Source organism: Trachemys scripta, chromosome 15, assembly GCF_013100865.1.
Source record: "Trachemys scripta elegans isolate TJP31775 chromosome 15, CAS_Tse_1.0, whole genome shotgun sequence".
Lineage (NCBI taxonomy): Eukaryota > Metazoa > Chordata > Testudines > Emydidae > Trachemys > Trachemys scripta.
This window is the reverse complement of record NC_048312.1, coordinates 29,603,650-29,626,879: the sequence shown is the minus strand read 5'-3', so window position 1 is coordinate 29,626,879 and position 23,230 is coordinate 29,603,650. Positions and strand designations below refer to the sequence as shown.

The window sequence follows — 23,230 nt, the reverse complement described above, 5'->3', positions numbered from 1 at the left end:
CACCCCAGAGCCCACACCCAGCACCCCAAACCTCCTCCCGCTCCCCAACCCTCTGTCCCACCCCAGAGCCCACACCCAGCACCCAAACTCCCTCCCAGAGAGAGCCTGCACCCCTCCCGCATTGGAACAGTAGGGGAGCTGGAGTGGAATAGCAGGCAGTGGGGAGGGGAGGCTGAAACTATGGGGCATCAGCAGAGCTCAGCACATGGGAAGCCCAGGACTGGAAAAGCAGGGGACTGCCTGGCAGGCCTGAAGTGCACGGGGAGAGCTGTGTAGGACGCCCAAGCCTAGCACAGCATGTGGCTGTGGGTTGGGACTGAGAGGCGTGGCCGAGCTGGCTGTCTGGAAAACCCAGAACTGGACTAGCAGGGGCAGGTCTGGAGGTCAGGCCTGAGGGACACCAACAAAGCTTGTGTAGCTCCTGCCCACACTCTGCACTGTCACACCCTCCCTTTTCTGAACTGGCTCACGCTGGGAGAGGCGTGTGTGTGTGTGGGGGGGTGTCCACTGCTTTGTGAAACTGTCTTGTTTCTCTCCCCAACACCTCATCTCTTCACCACACAAATCAGGCCCTCACACCTCCCAGCACCACTTCCCAGCAAGAACTTCTCACCAGCTTGTCAGTGATAATGGGATTCCAGTGAGAGAGTTAAACCAAATAAATCAAAAGCCCCAAACAAACCATTAACTCGTTCCTCCCCATTCTTGGTGGGGCACATGGTTCTTCTCTCCACACGGCCTAAAAGTTGCACAGCAGGATTCATGAGTCCTGCGTTGCATTCCCTGCTCATTCAGACTTCCTGCGTGACTTTGGCCACGTCACTGCTCCACTCTGTGCCCCAGTTTCCCCACCTCGAAAATGAGGATAATGATACTGACCTCCTTTGTAAGGCGTTTTGAGCCCTATGATAAACACTATGTAAGAGCTATTATGCTATTAATACCCTGGATGAGAATCTTAGCAGTCCTGGATGCTGAGCTATAACCACTAGGCTGTTACCAAAAGGAGAGGGGCCCGGAACTGGGGTATAAAGCTACCCAGTCACTTTAGCAATCACTGTCTTTGACATGACCTGTGCTGCAGGCAGAAGGTAAAGGACACTGGCCTTTCCCCTTCCATTCAAAGCCTGCCCTGCTCCAAAGAGCGATGTGACTGGGGCGGGGGGCACGTCTCCGCTGGAGGAGCAGTGAACATCCAGCTGCATCACAAGGCTGTTTTGCTCCCCAGTTTGGGCTAGCGGAGGTGCAGCAGGGCAGGGCTGAGGGGCACCGGCAGAGCTGGGTGTAAGTTCCCAGCACTGGAACAGCTGGGGAGCTGGACTTGCATGCACCCTTAGCAGCAGCAATATGTCCTCCAGGCAGGGGAATGAGGAGTCACCCCTCTGACCTCAGCCTGGGTCAGTGCCAGCAAAAGCCAAATGGCTCTTGCTACAGAACAGAGTGCGGACACCTCCCTGGAGAACAAGGGAGTCCTCCGGAATGCCCCAGAAAGAGAGAATGGGGGAGGTCCTTTAGAGAGGAGGGACAGCCATAGGTGGAAGCAGGGTGAAGGAAAACAGAAGTCCTGGGGAGACCTACAGACAAGTCATTGTGCCATCAGCATGGGGCGGAGTTAGTGCTATTAGCCCAGGACTGCCCTTTTGCTGATCACTTGGGGTCATAGGAAAGGTTAAAGAAAAACATCTATTGGCCTAGTGTCCAAATGAAGTGAAGGAACACTACAAAACACGTGACTCATGGCAGAAGCGGGAAAAGTCTGCAGGACACTGCAAGAATCCTGGGCACCCATTACCAGTGATCAAAGAAGCATTTTTCAGGGTTGCCATGGATATCACAGGGCCATTAGCCAGCCCAACGCACAGAGGAAAAAGATGTCTATTAGTTGTGGTGGATTTTGCGCCCAGGTACCCAGAAGCAGTCTGTCTAATGTGCAAGCTGAGACAGTTGCCAAGGCACTATTCTCTATACTCAGCGGGGCAAGCTTTCCAAACCAGATCCTATCAGATTCGGGGCCAAATTTCATGTCCCAGCTATTTAGTGACTTATGGAGGGAGTTCGGGTTAAAACAGCTGAAATTTGTCCCCATCACCCAGAAACAAATGGTTTAGCTGAGAGGCTCAACTGACCGCAAAATCTAGGTAAACTGCAGGGCCAGTGACTGGGATGTAATGTTATCCTAGCTGTTGTTTGCTTACAGAAGATGACCCAAGAGCACACAGGGTTCACCAAATTTGACCTCCTATATGGGAGAAAGGTCAGAGACTCTTGGGAGGGGGAACCAGTGGTTGAATATGTGCAAAGGTAAAGGAAAATTCAAAGTCTTGTAGGGATAATACCCCTCCACCCCCCTTTATCAATAAGCTCGTTCCCTTGCGTCCCATGAGTTGCCCTGTGTAACCCTTGGTTGTCCTATGATCTCTATTCTGCCTAGTAACAGAGAGAGACCCCACCCTTTTGGTGCCGTGTGCAGCCCAAGAAGTGGGCCGGGTGCCAAGAGCAGCGTGCAGGGGGAGCACACCCTGTCGTTGGATGTCCGTGGGCTGTCAGGTCACTGTCCGTTCGTAGATCACCGCTCAGGGAGAGCTCGGGCGGCTGCATCTCCCCCACCACTTCACAGGCAGACTAAGCCCTTGAACTGCACGTCCTCACTCGCCCTGCCTGTGATAGTGGCAGCACACCGCACTCACTCTCCCCAGCGGGGGAGTTTGCTCAATCACGGGAAGATGAACAGAAGACTAGGAGAGAGACTTACCTGGTGAAGGGATCGAGTCAAGCCACTGAGGTCGACCAGAGGAACTAGAGCCCAGCTGTACCTGGACATCGAGACGTCCGGATCTGGGAAGTCTGGTGATTGTGAAACCTTCCCCCCACCCCCTTCCTCTCTTTCTCTCCACTTTTATCCCTGCTGCTATCATCTGTTAGTTGAGGACCTGGTAACCGCCAAACTTATTAATTTTGTTATTTAGGTGTTCGGGTAATAAATGTTATCTGCTTTACGTTATTTACCTGTCAGGTTTGATTTTCAATACACCCGGCGACAGACACGGAAGGGTCTAATCCTGTAAAAAGGGGTGGGATTTGGGATCTAGGTTTCATTTCTCCCCTGAATGTTATAGATTTTAAGTGGCCTGTCTGTAACAGTTCTGATAACCATGGCAGGACCCTGGTGTGTATTTAATTTCTATTGTTTATAAAAGGTAGAAATCACAATCTGTTTGGCAAGGTTACCGAAGGCCCAAAGGCTGAGACGGTGTGGACACCAGTGGATTTGGTAAACGACCATATGTGTCCTGAGCGGCGGAGGAACTACTCCTGCCATTTGCTCCTGCCTGGCTGCGTATCCAGGAAGGGTCTGGTTTGGTTTGGTGCTCCGAGGACCTGTGCATCCTGGAGTACTAGAAGTTACAGCCGGTAGTCTCCTGCTGGGGAGGGCATCCAATCCCGCTGCTGATACCCTGTGGGGATCACGTTTGACCTGTGTCAAGGCAGGAGCAAGTCAAATCATGGAGCAGGTCTTCAAGGAATCCATTTTGAAGCACTTGGAGGTGAGGAAGGTGATCAGGAACAGTCAACCTGGATTTACCAAGGGCAAGTCATGCCTGACCAACCTGATTGTCTTCTACCAAGACATAACTGGCTCTGTGGATATAGGGAAAGCAGTGGACCAGATATACCTTGACTTTAGCAAGGCTTTTGATACAGTATTCTTGCCAGCAAGTTAAAGAAGTCTGGATTGGATGAGTGGACTATAAGGTGGTGTAACAGGTTGGGACTCACCACCTGGCGCCTCCTGCTGGATGTGTCCGGGAATTAGCTCTGTCCAGTGGAGCGCCCTCTCTGGGTGGTGTCCCGTCCGTTGTCTCGCCCTTGGTTGGCGTCTGAGCCTGCGTCGCTCTCCAGCTCGCGGTGTCCTCTTCAAGACCACTGCCCTCTAGCAGTGCCCCTCAGTCCATCCACACCCCCTTCCAGGAAGGGGGGGGGTGATCAGCAGTCTCTACGCCCCAGCCACAATGGGCAACTACACACCCCAAAGTCTAATCCCTCTTGTCAGGATCTGGCATAGTCTATAATGGCTGCTCCCTACAGCCGATGGCTGGGTTTACTGCAAGGGGGGGACCCAGGCCCGCCCTCTACTCTGGGTCCCGACCCAGGGACCCTCTGGGGGCAGCCTCGCTGTCCTCCTCCTCCTCTCCCCTCCGTCTGTCCACGTCCCTGGGCCACTTCCTCTACGGCCCCTCGCACCGGCTAGGCCCTTCCCCTCAGGGCCTGCAGTCTGGCAGACACCGGGCTGGAGTTCCCTTTTGCTCCCCCTGGCCTGCCCAGCGCTGCGCTGCGCTGTCCCAGGTGCTAGTCTCCCCCTCTGGAGACAGACCTTCCCCTCTCGAAGGCCTGGGACAGACTGATGGCTCGCTCCTTGAGCAGCCTTTTTATAGGGATGAGCCTGGCCCTGATTGGCTGCCTCCAATCTGGGCCCCGATTGGCTCCCAATAAGCCCTCCTCCGATTGGCTCCCTGTCTGCGCAGGCCCACTGGCCTGCTGCAGCCCACACTCTCAGGGAGTGGGGCAGTCCGCCCCACTACAGGTGGATAGAAAGCTGGCTAGGTTGTTGGGCTCAACGGGTAGTGATCAATGGCTCCATGTCTAGTTGGCAGCTGGTATCAAGTGGAGTGCCCCAGGGGTTGCTCCTGGGGCCGGTTTTGTTCAACATCTTCATTAATGATCTGGATGGATTGCACTCTCAGCAAGTTCACGGATGACACAAAGCTGGGGGGAGGGGTAGATATGCTGGAGGGTAGAGATAGATACAGAGGGACCTAGACAAATTGGAGGATTGGGCCAAAAGAAATCTGATGAGGTTCAACAAGGACAAGTGCAGAGTCCTGCACTTAGGACGGAAGAATCCCATGCACTGCTACAGGCTGCGGACCGACTGGCTAAGTGTCAGTTCTGCAGAAAAGGACTTGGGGATTACAGTGGATGAGAAGCTGGACATGAGTCAGCAGTGTGCCCTCGCTGCCAAGAAGGCCAACAGCATATTGGGCTGATTAGTAGGAGCATTGCCAGCAGATCGAGGGAAGTGATTATTCCCCTCTATTCGGCACTGGTCAGGCCACACCTGGAGTATTGCGTCCAGTTTTGGGCCCCCCACTACAGAAGGGATGTGGACAAATTGGAGAGAGTCCAGTGGAGGGCAACAAAATGATTAGGGGGCTGGAGCACATGACTTTTAGGAGAGGCCAAGGGTTGGGCTCATTTAGTCTGAAGAGAAGAGTGAGGGGGAATTTGATAGCAGCCTTCAACTATCTGAAGGGGGGTTCCAAAGGGGATGGAGCTCGGCTGTTCTCAGTGGTGGCAGATGACAGAACAAGGAGCAATGGTCTCAAGTTGCAGTGGGGGAGGTCTAGGTTGGATATTAGGAAACACTATTTCACTAGGAGGGTGGTGAAGCATTGGAATGGGTCACCTAGGGAGGTGGTGGAATCTCCTTCCTTAAAGGTTTTAAGGCCTGGCTTGACAAAGCCCTGGCTGGGATGATTTAGTTGGGGATTGGTCCTGCTTTGAGCAGGGGGTTGGACTAGGTGACCTCCTGAGGTCTCTTCCAAACCTTATCTTCTATGATAAGGTGCCCAGCATCATGGCCAACTAAAGGCCTGGATCAGTAAAGCCCTTTAAGTGCCAAGGAGCAACTGGTGTCTCTCATTGGAAAGAGTGTCCAGGACAGTCGCTGAGACCAACGGAGTCTCATAAGGGACTTGAAGCATTAAGGCCCAGCGATCACGACTTGCAGCACTACGGCCCAAGGTTGATTGATTGGGGGCATTGTTCAGACTGATCAAACAGAATCAGACTGATTCTGCTGTCACTGCCAGATGAGTAGGGACAAAAGTGTTCTGGAGACCCGTTCCCCAGTTTGTTTAGTTGGGAGAATCTATAATGCAGAGCTAAGTGTGCTCTTGCAGTCCTCGCTGGTACAGATACCGGGTGTGGCATTTGAGACAAGGCAGTGAGTTGCCTATTTAAGAGTTTTGATCTGGTTAAGTCAGATCACAACTGCAAACAGCTATGAATACCCACACCTACTGGAAGGAAGGATGGCAACCAGAAGTCAACAAAAATTCATTGCCTTATTGTGTCAATTTGTTTGGGAAGGGAGCTAATCCATGGTCCGGGGATTTATTTTGTGGGAGATGCTTTCTTAATTTTGACCCAAAAATGGGAGGAATTTTTAAATTACAAACCCAGACCATCTAAAAGGCAAAGAAAAGGGCTTTAAGTTATGGTTTGGCTCTGGTGGTGGAGGCACTTCATGAATATGTTAACAACCAAGAGAAGGATCCTCCTCCAAACAAAGGGACAATTAGAGATCACGCAAACTGAAAAACTGCAAGCCAAACTGGATGGCACTGACTGAGCAAGAGAATGCTGCATATGTAACCCAATGGAGTCAGGCAGGGCCGGTGCTACCATTAAGGCAAACTAGGCGGTTGCCTAGGGTGCCAAGATTTGGGGGCGCCAAAAAGCGGTGCCCCCAATTTCCCCCCCGCGGCAGCTCCCCGCCTCCCCTGGGAGCCGTGTGGCAGCTCCCCACCCCAGCTCACCTCTGCTCCGCCTCCTCCCCGAGCACGCCTCCCCCACTCTAATTCTCCTCCCCTCCCAGGCTTGCGGCGCCAAACAGCTGATTGGTGCTGCAAGCCTGGGAGGTGGGAGAAGTGGAGCAGCGATGGCATGTTCAGGGAGGGGGCGTAGCAGAGGTGAGCTGGGGTGGGGAGCCCTGCGGCAGCTCCCCCCACTACCCTGAGGCACCCCTCCTTCCCTGCGGCAGCTCCCCCTCCCCCCGGCCCGGGGAGCCGTGCGGCAGCTCTCCACCCCAGCTCACCTTTGCTACGCCCCCTCCCCAGGCACGCCGTTGCTGCTCCACTTCTCCCGCCTTCCAGGCTTGCAGCACCAATCAGCTGTTTGGCGCCGCAAGCCTTGGAGGGGAGGAGAATTAGAGCGGGGGCGGCGTGCTCGGGGAGGAGGCGGCGCAGAGGTGAGCTGGGGTGAGGAGCTGCTGCACGGCTCCCCAGGCCGGGGGGGGAGCTGCCACGGGGGGGTGCCCCAGGGCGGGGGGGGGAGCTGCTACGGGGCTGGGGGGGGCATGCAAGGTGGAAGTTTTGCCTAGGGCGTGAAACTTCCTTGCACCGGCCCTGGAGTCAGGCATATATCAGCTTACAAGGTTTAGATGCCCTCTTACAAGAGAAAGATCAGGACATTTCTAAACTGAAGGCAGAAAGAGAAGACTCCCAAGCTGCCATACGAAAATGAATGAAAGAGCTAAGCTATAACCAAAGCAAACAGAGTGATCACATAGCAGCACGTCTATGCAAAGTACAAAAACTGAAAAAGAAGGTAAAGCAGACTCAAGGGTTCTTATCTGCCATATGTCCGAAGGCAATGAGGAGGATTCAAGAAGAAATACTTTCCCCATCTCATAGGTGAGCTTATCTTCATCTGATGAAGATTTCTGTTCAGCAGCCAGGAAGCTTTCCAAGACTCAACAGAAAGAGAAAGCCATGCCAGTGCCTCTGAAACAGCAACAAAACAGCACGTTTACATAAGAAGCACAGCAGCAGAACCAGCAGTTGCAGAAGCTTTAAAGACAAACAATATTTCAACACTAAAAGAGGAACAGCAAAATGGGAAAGCTGTTCCCCTGAGACCAATTACTACCACAGTAGTTCATTTTGGAGCAGGGTTAACCAGACCTGCCGAGACCCGTCATGAGAACAAGATCTATACGGTGGAACAAGCAAAGGCGATGGAGAAGGCCATGGGTTCCCTCACCCAAGAAACTGCGGTGGCCTGGCTAGCCGAAGTTACATTTTTACCAGGAGGATGCTGCATCCTTGGCAAGAGAGTGCATGAGCCAGGAGCAATATGGGGCCTTGCCCAGCCATATTCAAATTGGAAATACAAGAACTACAATTAAGTTGTGTGAGGGATTTTTAAATTCTTTCCCACACCACAATTTAATTGGTCGGTTCTACTCAGAATGACAAAAATATAATGAAAGGTCAGAAAAATATGTAAATTGGAAAAAATTGCTATACTGGCTAGCTGGTGCAGTATCAGTGGACACACCTGAATTCTGGGAATCTGATTCAGGGTCTCACCCCTACTTTGAAAGTAATTATAGCTATGATAGACCATCAAACCATTTCCCAGAATGAATTAGTAGAACATCTTTGTGAGGCATACGAAATTCAAAGGGAAGTGTTCCCTACACCTGGATTCAGGAAAAAAAGGTGTCCGCCATCACAGAAAACAAACCACAGCATAACAAGGGAAAGAACCCTCCAGGAAATGAGAAATACAGTAAGGAACATAGAGGATACCAGCATCCAAACCCTCAGGAGGAAGAAAAGATGGTCAGAAATTGTATTTGGAAAAGACTTCTCAAATATGAACAAAGAGAGGCCATTGGTAGAATGCCTACAGAAGAACTGATGCAAAAATTGGCTTGGCATGAAAAGAGACAAGAAAAGCATGAAGCTCAACCCTTAAAACCCGACTTATCATGAAGAGACCAAGCTCCTGCTTCTCCCCAAAACACAGCACCAATTAGACATGACACATGGGGATGACCCATAACATCAGCAATCATTAAGTCATTTGGTAAAGTCAATCAAGATCTATTAGTAGATACGGGTGCTGCCATTTCTTTACTATGTATAAAGGTGGAACATTTTATTAAAAACATTGCCAGTCAAAGAACTAAGAGCCTTGGAGGGGTTCAAGAGAAAGTAGTCAATCGCTTCCTTCCTCCACCCTCTCCACTGTGTCATAAATAGTATTACAACAACTGCATCTTTTGGCATACAATCTATGGATAGCCTAGGCATACTAGGCATGGACATAATGATGACGCTAGGTATAACAGTAGATCTGCCTAACAAGCAGCTCATCCCAGACACAAAGAATAAAGAACACTGTGTCATTCCAGCCTCGCGTATGGTGGCTGCCATCAAGGCACCTGAAAAATGGGTTATACCGGAGTGGGAACCAGAAGTGGCATCCCTTGCATCCAAACATAAGAAAGCCGTTGCCACCCATAAATTAGAATGTGGACAGATTGATACCAAAATCGTCAAAGGACCTGACCCAAAGCCAATATGACAGTATTGATACCCATTGGAAGCTAAAGCAGGGATACAGCCTACCATAGATGTGATCCTTCAACCAGAAGTCTTAATAGAAATTGAAAGCGTGTGTAAGGCGCCCATATGGCCGGTCCAAAGGCTGATGGACTTCAGGGAACTGAACCATATAACACCGAGGCTCACACTGGTAGTCGCTAAATATAATGAGATCATGGCCGGTATTACAGCAGGCGCTAAATGGTTCTCAGTCTTGGACCTCACTAATACTTTTTTCAGTATACCTCTGCATCCCTCTTCATTTCACAAATTTGCTTTCACCTTTAAACAAAAACAGTTAACTTTCACTCGAGTCCCACCAGGTTTTCACAATGCCCCCAGCATTTGTCATCAAAGTGTCCCACTTTAGAGCGTTCCACATTTGGGTAACAACAAAATACTTAGTTATGTGGATGATATACTTGTGACAACATCCACAAAAGAAGAAAACCTCGAGATACTTGACATCATCCTCAAACAAACAGAAGACACCAGATTCAAAATGAATCCTAGTAAGGCTCAATTGGTTCATCAAGAAGTGACCTATCTAGGCGTGGTATTAGGTCAAGAAGGTCGATGCTCTAACCTAACCAACAGCCGATGGAACTGATTAGTAAAATTCCAGCCCCAGAAGATGTGTCGGCACTCAGATCCTTTCTTGGTCTCGCAGGATTTTCTAAGGGAATTTGTGGAGCACTATGTGGAAAAGGCTAAGCCACTATACTGTCTGCTTAAAAGGGATTCAATATGGAATTGGGGAGAGGAGCAGCAGGCTGCCTTCACTCAGCTAAAACAAGCCCTGCTTAATGCACCTGCACTAGCATACCCAAAGCCAGAATTGCCGTACCACCTGCAGCTGGCAACGACTGATGGAGGAATAGGCGCCATCCTGTCGCAGGCTGCAGAAAACAGACCAAAGCCCATTGCTTATGGGTCCAGAACACTAACAGAAGTTGAAAAGCAGTTCACGCCATGTGAAAAAAGTTTTGGCGCTTACCTGGGCTCTCAACCATTGGGAATATTTGACAGGAATGTCGCCCATCATACTACGTACATCATACTCCCCTGTCAACTATGTTTTATCGGGAAAAATTAACGAGGGTTGTGTATCAAGCCCACGCCTAGCAGGAACCCCATAACTTGTAGCAGTCCTATACACTCTGTTATTTGAAGGTAAGGAACATGATTGTCCGCTCTCAACAATACAACAAAATCATGAAGAATCACCATTCAAAATCATAACAAATTATGTGGATGCCAAGGAACATCTGGATATATGGATAGTAGACGGCAGTAGCTACTACAAGGAAGACAAGCCATACACTGGGTACACTTGCCACCAGCCCAACACGGATACTATCATTCACGGACTTGTAAAGCCCCACTCGGCCCAAGCAGCAGAGATAGTGGCAGTGGTGGCTGTGTCAGACCACGTATCAGAAAAGGAAGATCTTTGTATATGTATAGATTCAGAATGGGTAATATGAGCTCTCTCAGAATGGATGCTGATATGGTTGTGCAGGCAAATGACATCAGCAGATGGAAAGAGTATCACGCATGCCAAATATCTTCTCCATGCTTGGAGCTTTGCAAAAATCAAGAACTGGAAAGACATATCTGAACAAAGTAAAGGCACATAGAAAAGATCATCTAGAAGTGTCAGAAATTCACAACCAAGTGGACGCCTTAGCAAAACAGGGAGCCCTCTTACCTAATGACTCAATCATCATCATCATCATGTTCCTATTACGCCTCTGGTGTTTAGGGGCAGTGACGAAGCTCCTCCACTCCTGTCTGTTTCTGGCAAGTCTTTCAACCTGTGCCCCAGGTTTTTCAGCTCGGCTTCCACAGCTCTTTGCCATGTTGTTTTTGGGTGGCCTTGTTTTTGCTTGCCTTCAGGTGTCCATATTATTGCTACTCTGGTGATGGAATCAGTTTCCATCCTAAGCACATGACCGATCCGTCTCCAACGCCTCCTGGCAATGATGGTGCTCAAATCCTCTTGGCTGCACTGTGTCAATAGATCTTGGTTTGAGATTGTTCTGGGCCAAAAGATCTGGAGGATTTTTCTGAGGCAGGTTGAATGAAATGAAGAAAGTTTGGACCTAATGAATGCCAATGGACAAAATCAGACGCCAAAATGTATAAAGTCCAGCTTAAAGAAATAGAAGCAAACACGCAGTATGACAGTCGCTTTGCAAAATTTAGACCCAGAAATTCGAGAGCTGCTAGCTAAGGAGTGTAAAGACTGCACTGTATTCAAAAGCAGGTATGGAATTGTTACGCCTATAAAAAAGGATCCAGCTGATGTAACACCAGCCCTCGTGGTGCCCACTTGCCTAGAACAAGAGTTAATAGGATTAGCCCATGGCCAAGGACATTCTGGATTAGAAAAAAGCTTAAAAAGCCTGTCCTCCATCGGCTGGTGGACAAATGTCAGCAAAGATATTGAAATCCAGGTATATAATTGTTTAAACTGTGCCAAAAATAATCCTGATCGTGTAAATAAGGGACCCATGCAACATCAATCCATAGATTATGTAGGCCCACTTCCATGTACAGCACAAGGCACAAGTACTGTTTGGTAGTCATTGATAGTTTCACCAAATGGCTAGAGGCCTACCCTGCAAAGAACTGTACAGCCATGACAACAGTTCGAGTTTTATTAGAACAAACCTTCACTAGGTTTGGACTACCAGACGAAATGGACAGCGACAAGGGTCTCCATTTCATGAGGGATGTGACCAAGTCTTTGTGTCAGGCATTAAACATCCGACAACGCCGACACATTGCGGGCCACCCTGAAAGTAGTGGATTAGTTGAAAGGACCAACTGGACTCTAAAGACCACATTGTGGAAGGTCATAGACAGCATGGGCAAAAACTGGGATGCCAAACTCCCAATAATATCAGTGGCCCTCAAATCAACCATCTCATCGCATGGACATACACCACATGAGGCTTTCACGGGAAGGGTTATGCGCACCCCTGAACATTGGTGGCTCAGTGGTGTGCCGCCTGACAATTATCAACCACGAGTCCTCATAGATCAATATATGCAGCATCTACCATCAGTACCATTCAGAAACAAGTCACATAACAGCTTAAATCCAACTCCAAATATATGGAGAAGAGACTTGGAGACCGTATAATGGAACGTCAGGGATAAAGTTCTGTATAAGTTCTATTCTGACCGTGGCCATAGTTTGAGCCCCAAATGGGTTGGATTGGTGACAAATGTCAACAAAGCCTCACCTACAGTCTACCAGGTGGAGGGAAAAGGAAAAAGGGTTAAGCAGTTAAAGTGGTTTCATTCCACTCGACTTAAAGAGTGGAAAGGCTTTGTCACTTAAATTAGCAGGTAAGGTCTGGGTAAATAATGTAAAATGAAAACTAATCCTAACCTGTTTGCAGAAATCAATTCTCATCCATTGCCACAACTATGTATCTTATTGTGTTATGTTTGCATATACCACTTCCTAATCATTAAAGAAGGTGAACATTATTATTGTACAGTCAACCAAAGCTATAGTGATCAATGGTCAAGGATAGTGCATGGAGAAGACTATGATCTGCCCAATTCAGTAGTTAGGGGAAATATCTCCATTTATTCTTACACTGTAGGAGAATATTGCTATTTGGCCTGGCGAGAAGTAACCATTCCCTAATGGCATTAGCATTACTGATAGTGAGCAATTAATAGGGGGAGATGACTCCGAAGAGCAGTTTACGCAGGTTAAAAAGTTTAAAAGAACATATAAATGGGAGTACAACAACGAATCGTTAAATAAATGTTCCAGTGGAAAAACAAAGAATTAAGGGTTCTAAGTGCAGATGTATCTCTGCCAATGTACCTAGTCAAGTCAAACTAGGAATGCTCACCATCAATGTTGTTATGCATGTATCACATGTAAGGCTACGATTTAGTCACGGAGGTCGTGACTTCAGTCACAACCCCTGTGACTTCAGCCTGCGGTGGTCGGGATCTGCAGGGTCCCCTGCTGCCCGTGGTGGCAGGGAACCGTGGAATACCCCACTGCCTCTGGCAGCTCCCGGATCTCCAAGTGGCTGGGTACCCCACAGCTCCCAGCTGCCACGGGATACCCCTGGAGCTCCTGGCTGCTGGCAGCGCTGGGGGAACCTCCCCCCCCCCCGGAGCTCCTGGCCAGCATGGGAGGCGGGGGAACTCCCCCTGAGCTCCTGGATGGCGTGGGAGATGGGGGAACCCCCCTCCCAAAGCTCCCGGTCAGTGCAGGAGGCAGGGAACCCCCCCGGTGCTCCCAGCTGCGATGGGCCCACGGAGCTGTGGGTGGCAGCGGTACTCTGCAGCTACCAGGCCCCACAGGCAGCCGCGGGGACCCCCAGAGCTGCAGGCAGCAGGGGTACCCCACAGCCCCCAGCTGCTGCAGGCCGCTCCTAGCCCCTGTGCAACTGCCTGCTTCAGGCAGTGTGGGGACCCACAGATCCCCATTTTGTCATGGATATTTTTAGTAAAAGTCACAGACAGGTCACGGCTTCTGTGAATTTTTCTTTTTTGCCCGTGACCTGTCCGTGACTTTCACTAAAAATATCTGTGTCAAAATCTTAGCCTTAATCATATGTATTGCCATTTATAAACGTCAATGTATATGCGCCCTCCTAGACCTCTACAACATCCTTGAAATGCTACAGTAGCACAAAGACAGTTAATTGTACAAATATCAATAAGGGGTAAAAATAGAATTGTTTTGGGAAAATTCCTGTAACTATAACTTTAAATAACACTGGCACCTGGACCATAACCTGTCTATATGGGATTTAAGCCTCATATAATGTAACCATTGTAGCCTGATTTGGGGTATGTTAGTAGTGTTGATTTAATTTATCCACTAAAATTAATTAAATACAATTAAATTAAGTTGATAAATTAAATCAACACTACTAACACACCCCAAATCAGGCTACAGGCTGAGGGGGGGGGGGGGCGGAATATAGGCCAGAAAGAATATAGGCCATAGTCCCTAAACCATACACCAGCCCTATAGGTCCTATGGTTGTAAAGGAAGATTTAAAAAGACTTGTGTTAATACATCCTCTATACGCCCTAAAGACAGTTCATACGCCCTTACAAATCAGGTTAGTGAATACTCAGCCAGAATGTGCCTTATGTACCAGCCCTGCCTTAATAGAATGGAAGGCTTGGGTTAAAAGTGTATCTCCCTCTGCACCTAAATCAAAACATGATTTACTAGCAACCCTGTCGGGAGGCATAGGCACAAGCTTAGGGGTGCTTAATACAGTAGATCAGCACCTCCTAGCAAGCAGGATCAGTGCCTTGGGCCAAGACATCGCATCCATGTCCAATCCACTAATGTCTGCCCTAAACCAACGTAGTACAATACAGCTAAAATACTCCCGGGCTGGCCACAGTTACAAGAAATAGATCACATCCGCATTACCACCACCATAGACACAATGCAAGCAAATGTATCCATAGCACTTGCATGTATCCCAGCGCAAGATTGGCTTCTGAACGTAGCCAAAGACATTACTAGGGAGGGAAGGAATGGGATCATTCCTATAGAACTGCAGAAAGAAATCTGGGACAGGGCCACCACGTTCGAACAAACCCATCAAGCCTGGCGGAAAATGTTTAACTTTCTGGATGATCAAGGAAGCCACGGCATTATGAGCTACGTTTTAACAATTATAGAAGCAGAGGAACAATTCATTTACCCGTTAAGGTTTAAACATCAACAATTCTGTTTTGTTTCCCATTGAGTTGCCAAAATGGGTACATTAAAAAGGCAACCAATACAATAGTGTAAATCTAGACTCTTGTACTGTTGAAAAACGGCTAGGGAATTCATGTGGCTCAAGGCTAATAGAAAAAGACCACATTTGTCTAAAGCCTTCCGAGGGATGGTGCCACTACCAGCTAAAACCTTCAGACTCCAACTTCTCTGCTCTGGTTACTGTAGAGGCACACTGCATCTGCCTCCGAAGCTGGTGTAACTGGTTTCTTGGATGTAGTTGTTTCAGAACCGAGCACAGCCCTTATGAAAATACATGCATTTGTTTAGTGTATTCCATTAAAGGCTGTAATATACATTTTGTTTTTCATGATATTAGTGTACAAAATATTACTGTCTATTACAAGTGGTACAGTCATGTAGACCCCATAAGTCTAGGAGTGGAAGTTTCCACACTAAAACAGTTATTAAGGCACCCAGGGCTGCAACAGCACCTTAAATGAAACCCCAAGCTAAGGAGGTAATGGTGTCAGTGCACCATCCATCATCAAACATTCAAAAGATCCTTAAGCGAGTGCAGCAAGAAACCACTGCAGCACACTGGTGGGAAAACGTATTGCCCCAACTGTCAGTTTAAAGGAAGCTTGGTACATATCGTTGCATCCTATAGTAATTCTTTTTATTGCAGCTATTATTGTTTCAGTGTGCTGGGTATGATCAAGGTATCCCAGGCAACCAGGAAACCAATATATGTTACTTACCCAACGTTTAAGTGTGGTATCCATGATAAGAAGGTATCCTGATACCAAGGAGAGGAATGTAGGAATAATACCCTCCCCCTCACTCACACACACATTATCAATAAGTTAATTCCCTTGCGTCCCATGAGTTGCCCTGTGTAATCTTTGGTTGTCCTATGATCTCTATTCTGCCTAGTAACAGAGAGAGACCCCACCCTTTTGGTGCTGTGTGCAGCCCAAGAAGTGGGCCAGGTGCAAAGAGCAGCGTGCAGGGGGAGCACACCCTGTCGTTGGATGTCCGTGGGCTGTCAGGTCACTGTCCGTTCGTAGATCGCCGCTCAGGGAGAGCTCGGGTGGCTGCGTCTCCCCCACCACTTCACAGGCAGACTAAGCCCTTGAACTGCACGTCCTCACTCGCCCTGCCCGTGATAGTGGCAGCACACCGCACTCACTCTGCCCAGCGGGGGAGTTTGCTCAATCACGGGAAGATGAACAGAAGACTAGGAGAGAGACTTACCTGGTGAAGCGATCGAGTCAAGCCACCTGAGGTCGACCAGAGGAACCGGAGCCCAGCTGTACCTGGACATCGCGACGTCCGGATCTGGGAAGTCTGGTGATTGTGAAACCTTCCCCCACCCCCTTCCTCTCTTTCTCTCCTCTTTTATCCCTGCTGCTATCATTTGTTAGTTGAGGACTTGGTAACCGCCAAACTTATTAATTTTGTTATTAAGGGGTTAAGGTAATAAATGTTATCTGCTTTACGTTATTTACCTGTCAGGTCTGATTTTAAATACACCCGGCGACAGACACGGAAGGGTCTAATCCTGTAAAAAAGGGGTAGGATTTGGGATCTAGGTTTCATTTCTCCCCTGAATGTTATAGATTTTAAGTGGCCTGTTTGTAACAGTCTATGATGGTGATGGTGCAGCAAAACCTCTTAACAAGCCACGCAGCTCAGAGGAATGGTATGATCACAACCCCCTAACCAATCATTTGATGTAGGGGATCTGGAATTGGTGTTACTCCCTTAAAAAAAAAAAAAAAAAAAAAAAAAAAAAAAAGTACAAAATGCAGAACTCATGGGAAGAGCCTTGTGAGGTGATAGGGTTAACAATGTCACCTACAATGTACGAAGGCCCAACAGCAGGGCTGTGCTGTAGACTGTGCATAGAAACAGGTTAAATACGTATCACAGTCGTGACACCATTGGAAACATGATCTGCTGTTTGATTTGATGACTGAATGCCATAGTGACATCTCACTACAGAGCACTGATCTACGCAAAGTATGAAAAGGCAGAGATTTTGGCTGTGCTGCAAAGGCATCACTCGGTGTTGTCCAGACGACCAGACTTGACTCACAAAATGATCCATAAGATTAACACTGTGGGACCACAACATGCGCTCAGCAGAGCATGCCTTACAACTGGTCAAATGCAGGAGCACATTAGTAAGGAGATATCTAGCATGCTGACATGAGAATAATTATAGGATCCAACAGTCTCTGGGCTTCTTGTATTGTTATGGGCCCCAAAAAGGATGGGACCATAAGGTTTTGTGTTGATTACAAGAAATTTAATGTGGTCACGGTTCCTGATGCATATCCTGATGCTGAGCTTCGTAACTTTGTTCTCACCCACAACCATTTCAGATTTGGGGACAACTTATACCTTCAAGTCAGTGGCACTGCTATGGGTACCCGCATGGCCCCACAGTATGCCAACATTTTTATGGCTGACTTAGAACAACGCTTCCTCAGCTCTTGTCCCCTAGCGTTCCTCCTCTACTTGCGCTACATTGACGACATCTTCATCATCTGGACCCACGGAAAGGAGGCCCTTGAAGAATTCCACCTGAACTTCAACAATTTCCACCCCACCATCAACCTCAGCCTGGACCAGTCCACACAAGAGATCCACTTCCTGGACACTACAGTGCAAATAAGTGATGGTCACATAAACACCACCCTATACCGGAAACCTACTGACTGTTATACTTACCTACATGCCTCCAGCTTCCATCCAGGACACATCACACGATCCATTGTCTACAGCCAAGCCCCAACCGAATTTGCTCCAATCCCTTAGACAGAGACAAGCACCTACAAGGTCTTTATCAAGCATTCTTAAAACTACAATACTCACCTGGGGAAGTGAGGAAACAGATTGACAGAGCGAGATGGGTACCCAGAAATCACCTACTACAGGACAGGCCCAACAAGGAAAATAACAGAACACCACTGGTCATCACGTACAGCCCCCAGCTAAAACCTCTCCAGCGCATTATCAACGATCTACAACCTATCCTGGAAAATGATCCTTCACTCTCACAGACCTTGGGAGGCAGGCCAGTCCTCACTTACAGACAACCCCCCAACCTGAAGCAAATACTCACCAGCAACTACACACCATACCACAGAAACACCAACCCAGGAACCAATCCCTGTAGCAAACCACGTTGCCTACTCTGTCCCCACATCTACTCTGGCGACACCATCAGAGGACCCAACCACATCGGCCACACCATCAAGGGCTCATTCACCTGCACATCTACTAATGTGATATATGCCAGCAATGCCCCTCTGCCATGTACATTGGCCAAACCGGACAGTCCCTCCGCAAAAGAATAAATGGACACAAATCGGACATCAGGAATGGTAACATACATAAGCCAGTAAGTGAACACTTCAATCTCCCTGGTCATTCTATTACAGATTTAAAAGTCACTATCATTGAACAAAAAAACTTCAGAAACAGACTTCAAAGAGAAACAGCAGAACTAAAATTCATTTGCAAATTTAACACCATTAATCTGGGTTTGAATAGGGACTGGGAGTGGCTGGCTCACTACAGAAGCAGCTTTTCCTCTCCTGGAATTGACACCTCCTCATCTATTATTGGGAGTGGACCACATCCACCCTGATTGAATTGGCCCTGTCAATACTGGTTCTTCACTTGTGAGGTAACTCCCTTCTCTTCATGTGTCAGTATAATAATGCCTGCATCTGTAATTTTCACTCCATGCATCTGAAAAAGTGAGGGTTTTTTTTACCCACGAAAGCTTATGCCCGAGTAAATCTGTTAGTCTTTAAGGTGTCACCGGACTCCTTGTTGTTTTTGTGGATATAGACTAACACAGCTACCCCCTGATACTTAAAAACCACTTGAGAATTGCGCTGAGGGTGCAGGTCTCAGTCAAAGTGTCAAATAGGGACGTCCAAAGTCATTGGGTAGGAGGAGGCCAGATTTGCTTGGATACCTTGAAAGTGGACTCAGTTGTTAACTGGCCTGTGCACAAAAACAAAAGCAAATTCAACTTTTATAGGCTTGGCTAATTATTCCTGCAGGCTGGGTGGGGGTCAGTGTCATTGTGTCTGCTGTCACAGGTTTTGACTTTTTGCAAAAGTCCAACAAAGTGGTGTGCATGGCAGCCTGTCAGAAAATCTTTGGTGGGGAAGAGAAAATTCTGTGAGAAAACTTTTTCTGGCTGGTCCTGATTTTGACAAGGGGTTTGAACTGTGCATGGCCACATCTCACACAGGCCTGGGAGTACTAATGCAAGCAGGTGAAGGCAATAAAAAGTATCCTATTGCTTTCTTAAGTAAAAAACTGCTCCCCCCCCCCAACAGAATTACTCTGTCATAGAAAGATAATGTCATGCAATTGTGTGGGCAGTCAAGCAGTTAAGTCAATCTGTTTAATAGGAAGTTCAGGGCCCTAACACACTACCCTCTGTGGGTATGCCTACACAGAACCAAACATACCAACTGGAGTACAGCTCTCTGGGAACATGAAATAGAAATTGTATCTATTAAGGGCAAGAGGGTTCTGAGATGACACATAAGGATTAGCCAGTGGCTGACCCTACCGCATCAATGTAAGGGGGTAGGTGTGACCCAGAGACCTCTTGATGCCAACAGGCAGAGGGCACAAGTAATGCCTGGGGTTTCACAGGGACCCCTAGGGTCAGGTGTAGGCATAACAATTCACCAAAGGGCAACTTGTGAGGTCTCCACTAAGAGCCAGTATCCCAGTATAGACACACAAGTCCTTCAATATTATCCATACGTACATTTTGCAATGATTGTTATGATCACTGGCAATTATGTTCTCAAAGCCTTGGAGTTAAGGCAAATAAACAGTAGAGGTTCCTTTCAGGCAGGGGCTAATAGACTGGGCAGACTCCCTGTCTGGGCATTGTGCATTGTTCGCTTCACATTAGAGGTCTATTTGCATATGGAGCCAGGTCCCAATCAAGAGCTTGCAAAAATCTACAAGAAAGAAGCATATAGGAAAAACCAACCAGCAGGGGGCATCCTGTTTACAAGTAATGACAATGGGTCATTGGAGTGTAGCTGGTGGGGGAGGGCAGAGGTAACCCTATGAATCTTTCACCAAGGAAGCAAGTTGACAGTGTGACTTGTCTCGTGGTAGAAAGATCACAGCGAACCCTCACTGAAAAGCACTGGCAGGACTTTGGGGAGAATATCTAGTTCGTTAAGTCAAGCTTCTAGAATGTATGTTATGAGTTTATTTTATATGTAACCATTTGTTTCCAGTTACTTCTACTTGCAATTATTTGAAATCTCTACTCTTTGTTTGCTAGACTTGGCTTGTTTACACTATAAACATATCTAAGTGCTGAGCGTCGAGCAGAACTGTGATCTCAGGTGTAGCTGGCAAGCTGTGGTGCACTGCTCCTTTGGGAGCAGAGAGTCTGTGAATACAGAGCGTGGCCAATGGAACAGCAGCTGGACACTCCAGGTGGGCACTCAGAGGGCTCGGGGGCTGGCGGGTGCCTATCGCTAACCTGCGGAGGGACAGCAGAACCTGTGAAGGCTGAGAGGGGCGGGCTTGTGTTGCCCGAGGCTGGTGGAGGCGGGGAGCTGACCTCTGGCAGGCATAGGCAAGACTTCCTCACACCAAGGGCAGGTGGTCACGAGGTGCCTCACAATGCTGGTACCTCTAGGAGGCGACACCAGGGGCACTGGCACAGCTGTGCTTGGAAAGTCTGCATAACTCGTGCCCTCACTATGCACCGGCACTGCCCGCCTTTCCTGAGCTCTAAATCAGCTGGTGCTGGGAGCAGGATAAGGGGAGGATCTTTTCCTCTTTCACATTTATGAAACTGACTTGTTTCTCTCCCATCATCTCATCTCTTCACCCGCCCAGACAGGGTCCTCACATGTCCCAGCGCCACTTCCCGAAGAGCACAGCTCAGGCAAGAACCTCTCGTCAGCTTAACAGCGAGAATGGGATTTTAGAGAGAGATTTAAACAACATCAATAAAAGCCTTTCCTCTCCAGTCCTAGTGGGGCACCTGGTTCTTGTCTATGCATGACCTAAATGCTTTAGAGAGAAAGGACAGGCTTGTAGCCTGGCATTCATGAGCCCTGGGTTCAATTCCCTGCTCTGCCATGGGTTCTGCATGGCCTTGGGCATGTCACTTAATCAGTGTTGTCATCTGTAAAACAGGGATAATCATAGAATATCAGGGTTGGAAGGAACCTCAGGAAGTCCTCTAGTCCAACCCCCTGCTCAAAGCAGGACCAAATCCCAGACAGATTTTTACCCTAGTTCCCTAAATGGCCCCCCTCCAGGATTGAACTCACAACCCTGTATTTAGGAGGCCAATGCTCAAACCACTGAGCTATCCCTCCCCCCTTGTCTTTAGATGGTGAGCTCTTTGGGAGGGACTGTCTTTCACTATGTGAACAGCCAGCACCCTGCACAGTGGGACCCTGATCTCATAATCCCAACTATACATATACAATGATGGGGTCTAAATTAGCTGTTACCACTCAAGAAAGAGATCTTGGAATCATTGTGGATCATTCTCTGAAAACATCCACTCAATGTGCAGCGGCAGTCAAAAAAGCAAACAGAATGTTGGGAATCATCAAGAAAGGGATAGATAAGAAGACAGAAAATATCATATTGCCTCTATATAAATCCATGGTACGCCCACACCTTGAATACTGCATGCAGATGTGGTCACCCCATCTCAAAAAAGATACATTGGAATTGGAAAAGGTTCAGAAAAGGGCAACAAAAATGATAAGGGGTATAGAATGGCTTCTGTATGAGGAGAGATTAATAAGACTGGGACTTTTCAGCTTGGAAAAGAGGCAACTAAAGGGGGATATGATAGAGGTCTATAAAATCATGAGTGGTATAGAGAAAGTAAATAAGGAAGTGTTATTTACTCCTTCTCATAATACAAGAACAAGGGGCCACCCAATGAAATTAATAGGTAGCAGGTTTAAAACAAACACAAGAAAGTATTTTTCCCCACAACGCACTGTCAACCTCTGGAACTCCCCCTGTGAAGGTCAATACTATAACGGGGTTCAAAAAGAAGCTAGATAGATTCATGGAGGATAGGTCCATCAATGGCTATTAGCCAGGAGGGTCAGGGATGGTGTTCCTAGCCTCTGTTTGCCAGAAGCTGGGATTGGGTGACAGGATGGATCACTTGATGATTCCCTGTTCTGTTCATTCCCTCTGGGGCACCTGGCATTGGCCACTGTCAGAGGACAGGATACTGGGCTAGATGGACCTTTGGTCTGACTCAGTCTGGCCGTTCTTATGATCTCGGCTGGGGTCTTTAAGGGCTACTGGAATATCACTATTTGCCAGCAGAAGGGAAGCAGGGTCTGTACTCTTGCTATAGGTATTGTGCCAGATGGATGAGGAAGGAAAAGAATCTCAACCCCAATTATTCCACTGTATTGAATGAGGATAGAACAGAGCAGAGCACAGCTGCAGCACACCTGACGCACCATGTGGAAGGAGGTGGTGCTGTTAAGTTTGGGTTGGATCGCGCTGCCCATTGTCTCCCAGCAGTGCCGGTGCAGCAGCCTCCACTGGCACCATTCCACATCTGAGAAGTGGGCAGGGAGCACGTGTGTGGGAAGGAGGGCGTGAGTCCCCATGGCCACTGATCAGGGAGAGCTCACCCTGGCAGCTCAGTGGCAGATGGGTGTTGGGCACACCTCCCTTCGCCCCGGCCTCACCTCCTCCTCCCCTAACAGGAGGTGAGACATGTGCCTGCCCACCCCCAGCTGGCTAACAGGCCCCGCCCTGACTGCCGGCTGGTTCGGGATAACCTCAGAATGGGTCACCGCCCACCACACGCAGGTGCGTCATTCTGTGGGAATCACCATCCATCTCCATGCACTCATGTGTGCCCATTGCCATGCCATCCAGGCACCATGCCAAACTGCCCAGATGCCAGGGTGACAGACATCAGATACACAGATCCGTTAATGTCTCAACTCAGCCTAAAGCCACGAGGAGTCGCACTGGCCTGGGGTTTACTGGACTCCTGGTCTCAGGCTGCCAGCCCCCAGGATGAAGTGAGGACAGCAGGTGTCTCTGTGGGGTGGCGTTGTGCAACCCAGAGCAGGGGGAAGGGCCGTGGCATTGAGCAAAGGAACTGAAGCAGGCATAGAGCTTGGCAACCCCCTGTCATCTTATCCCCTGCCCCCAGCCTTGGTCCCACAAGCTGGCCTGCAGCACCATGTCTCCTGCCTGGAGGGAAGTGACTACCTGGGCCTATCTCAGGCACCTGTCGCTCCATCCT

At 48.5% G+C, this 23,230-nt stretch overlaps 1 protein-coding gene across 1 annotated transcript in view; it reads right to left on the bottom strand.

Annotated features, from left to right (window-relative positions):
- Positions 1-23,230, bottom strand: part of RASAL1 (RAS protein activator like 1) — a gene marked incomplete in the record, with an annotated part of 126,021 nt that overhangs the window by 68,709 nt on the left and 34,082 nt on the right.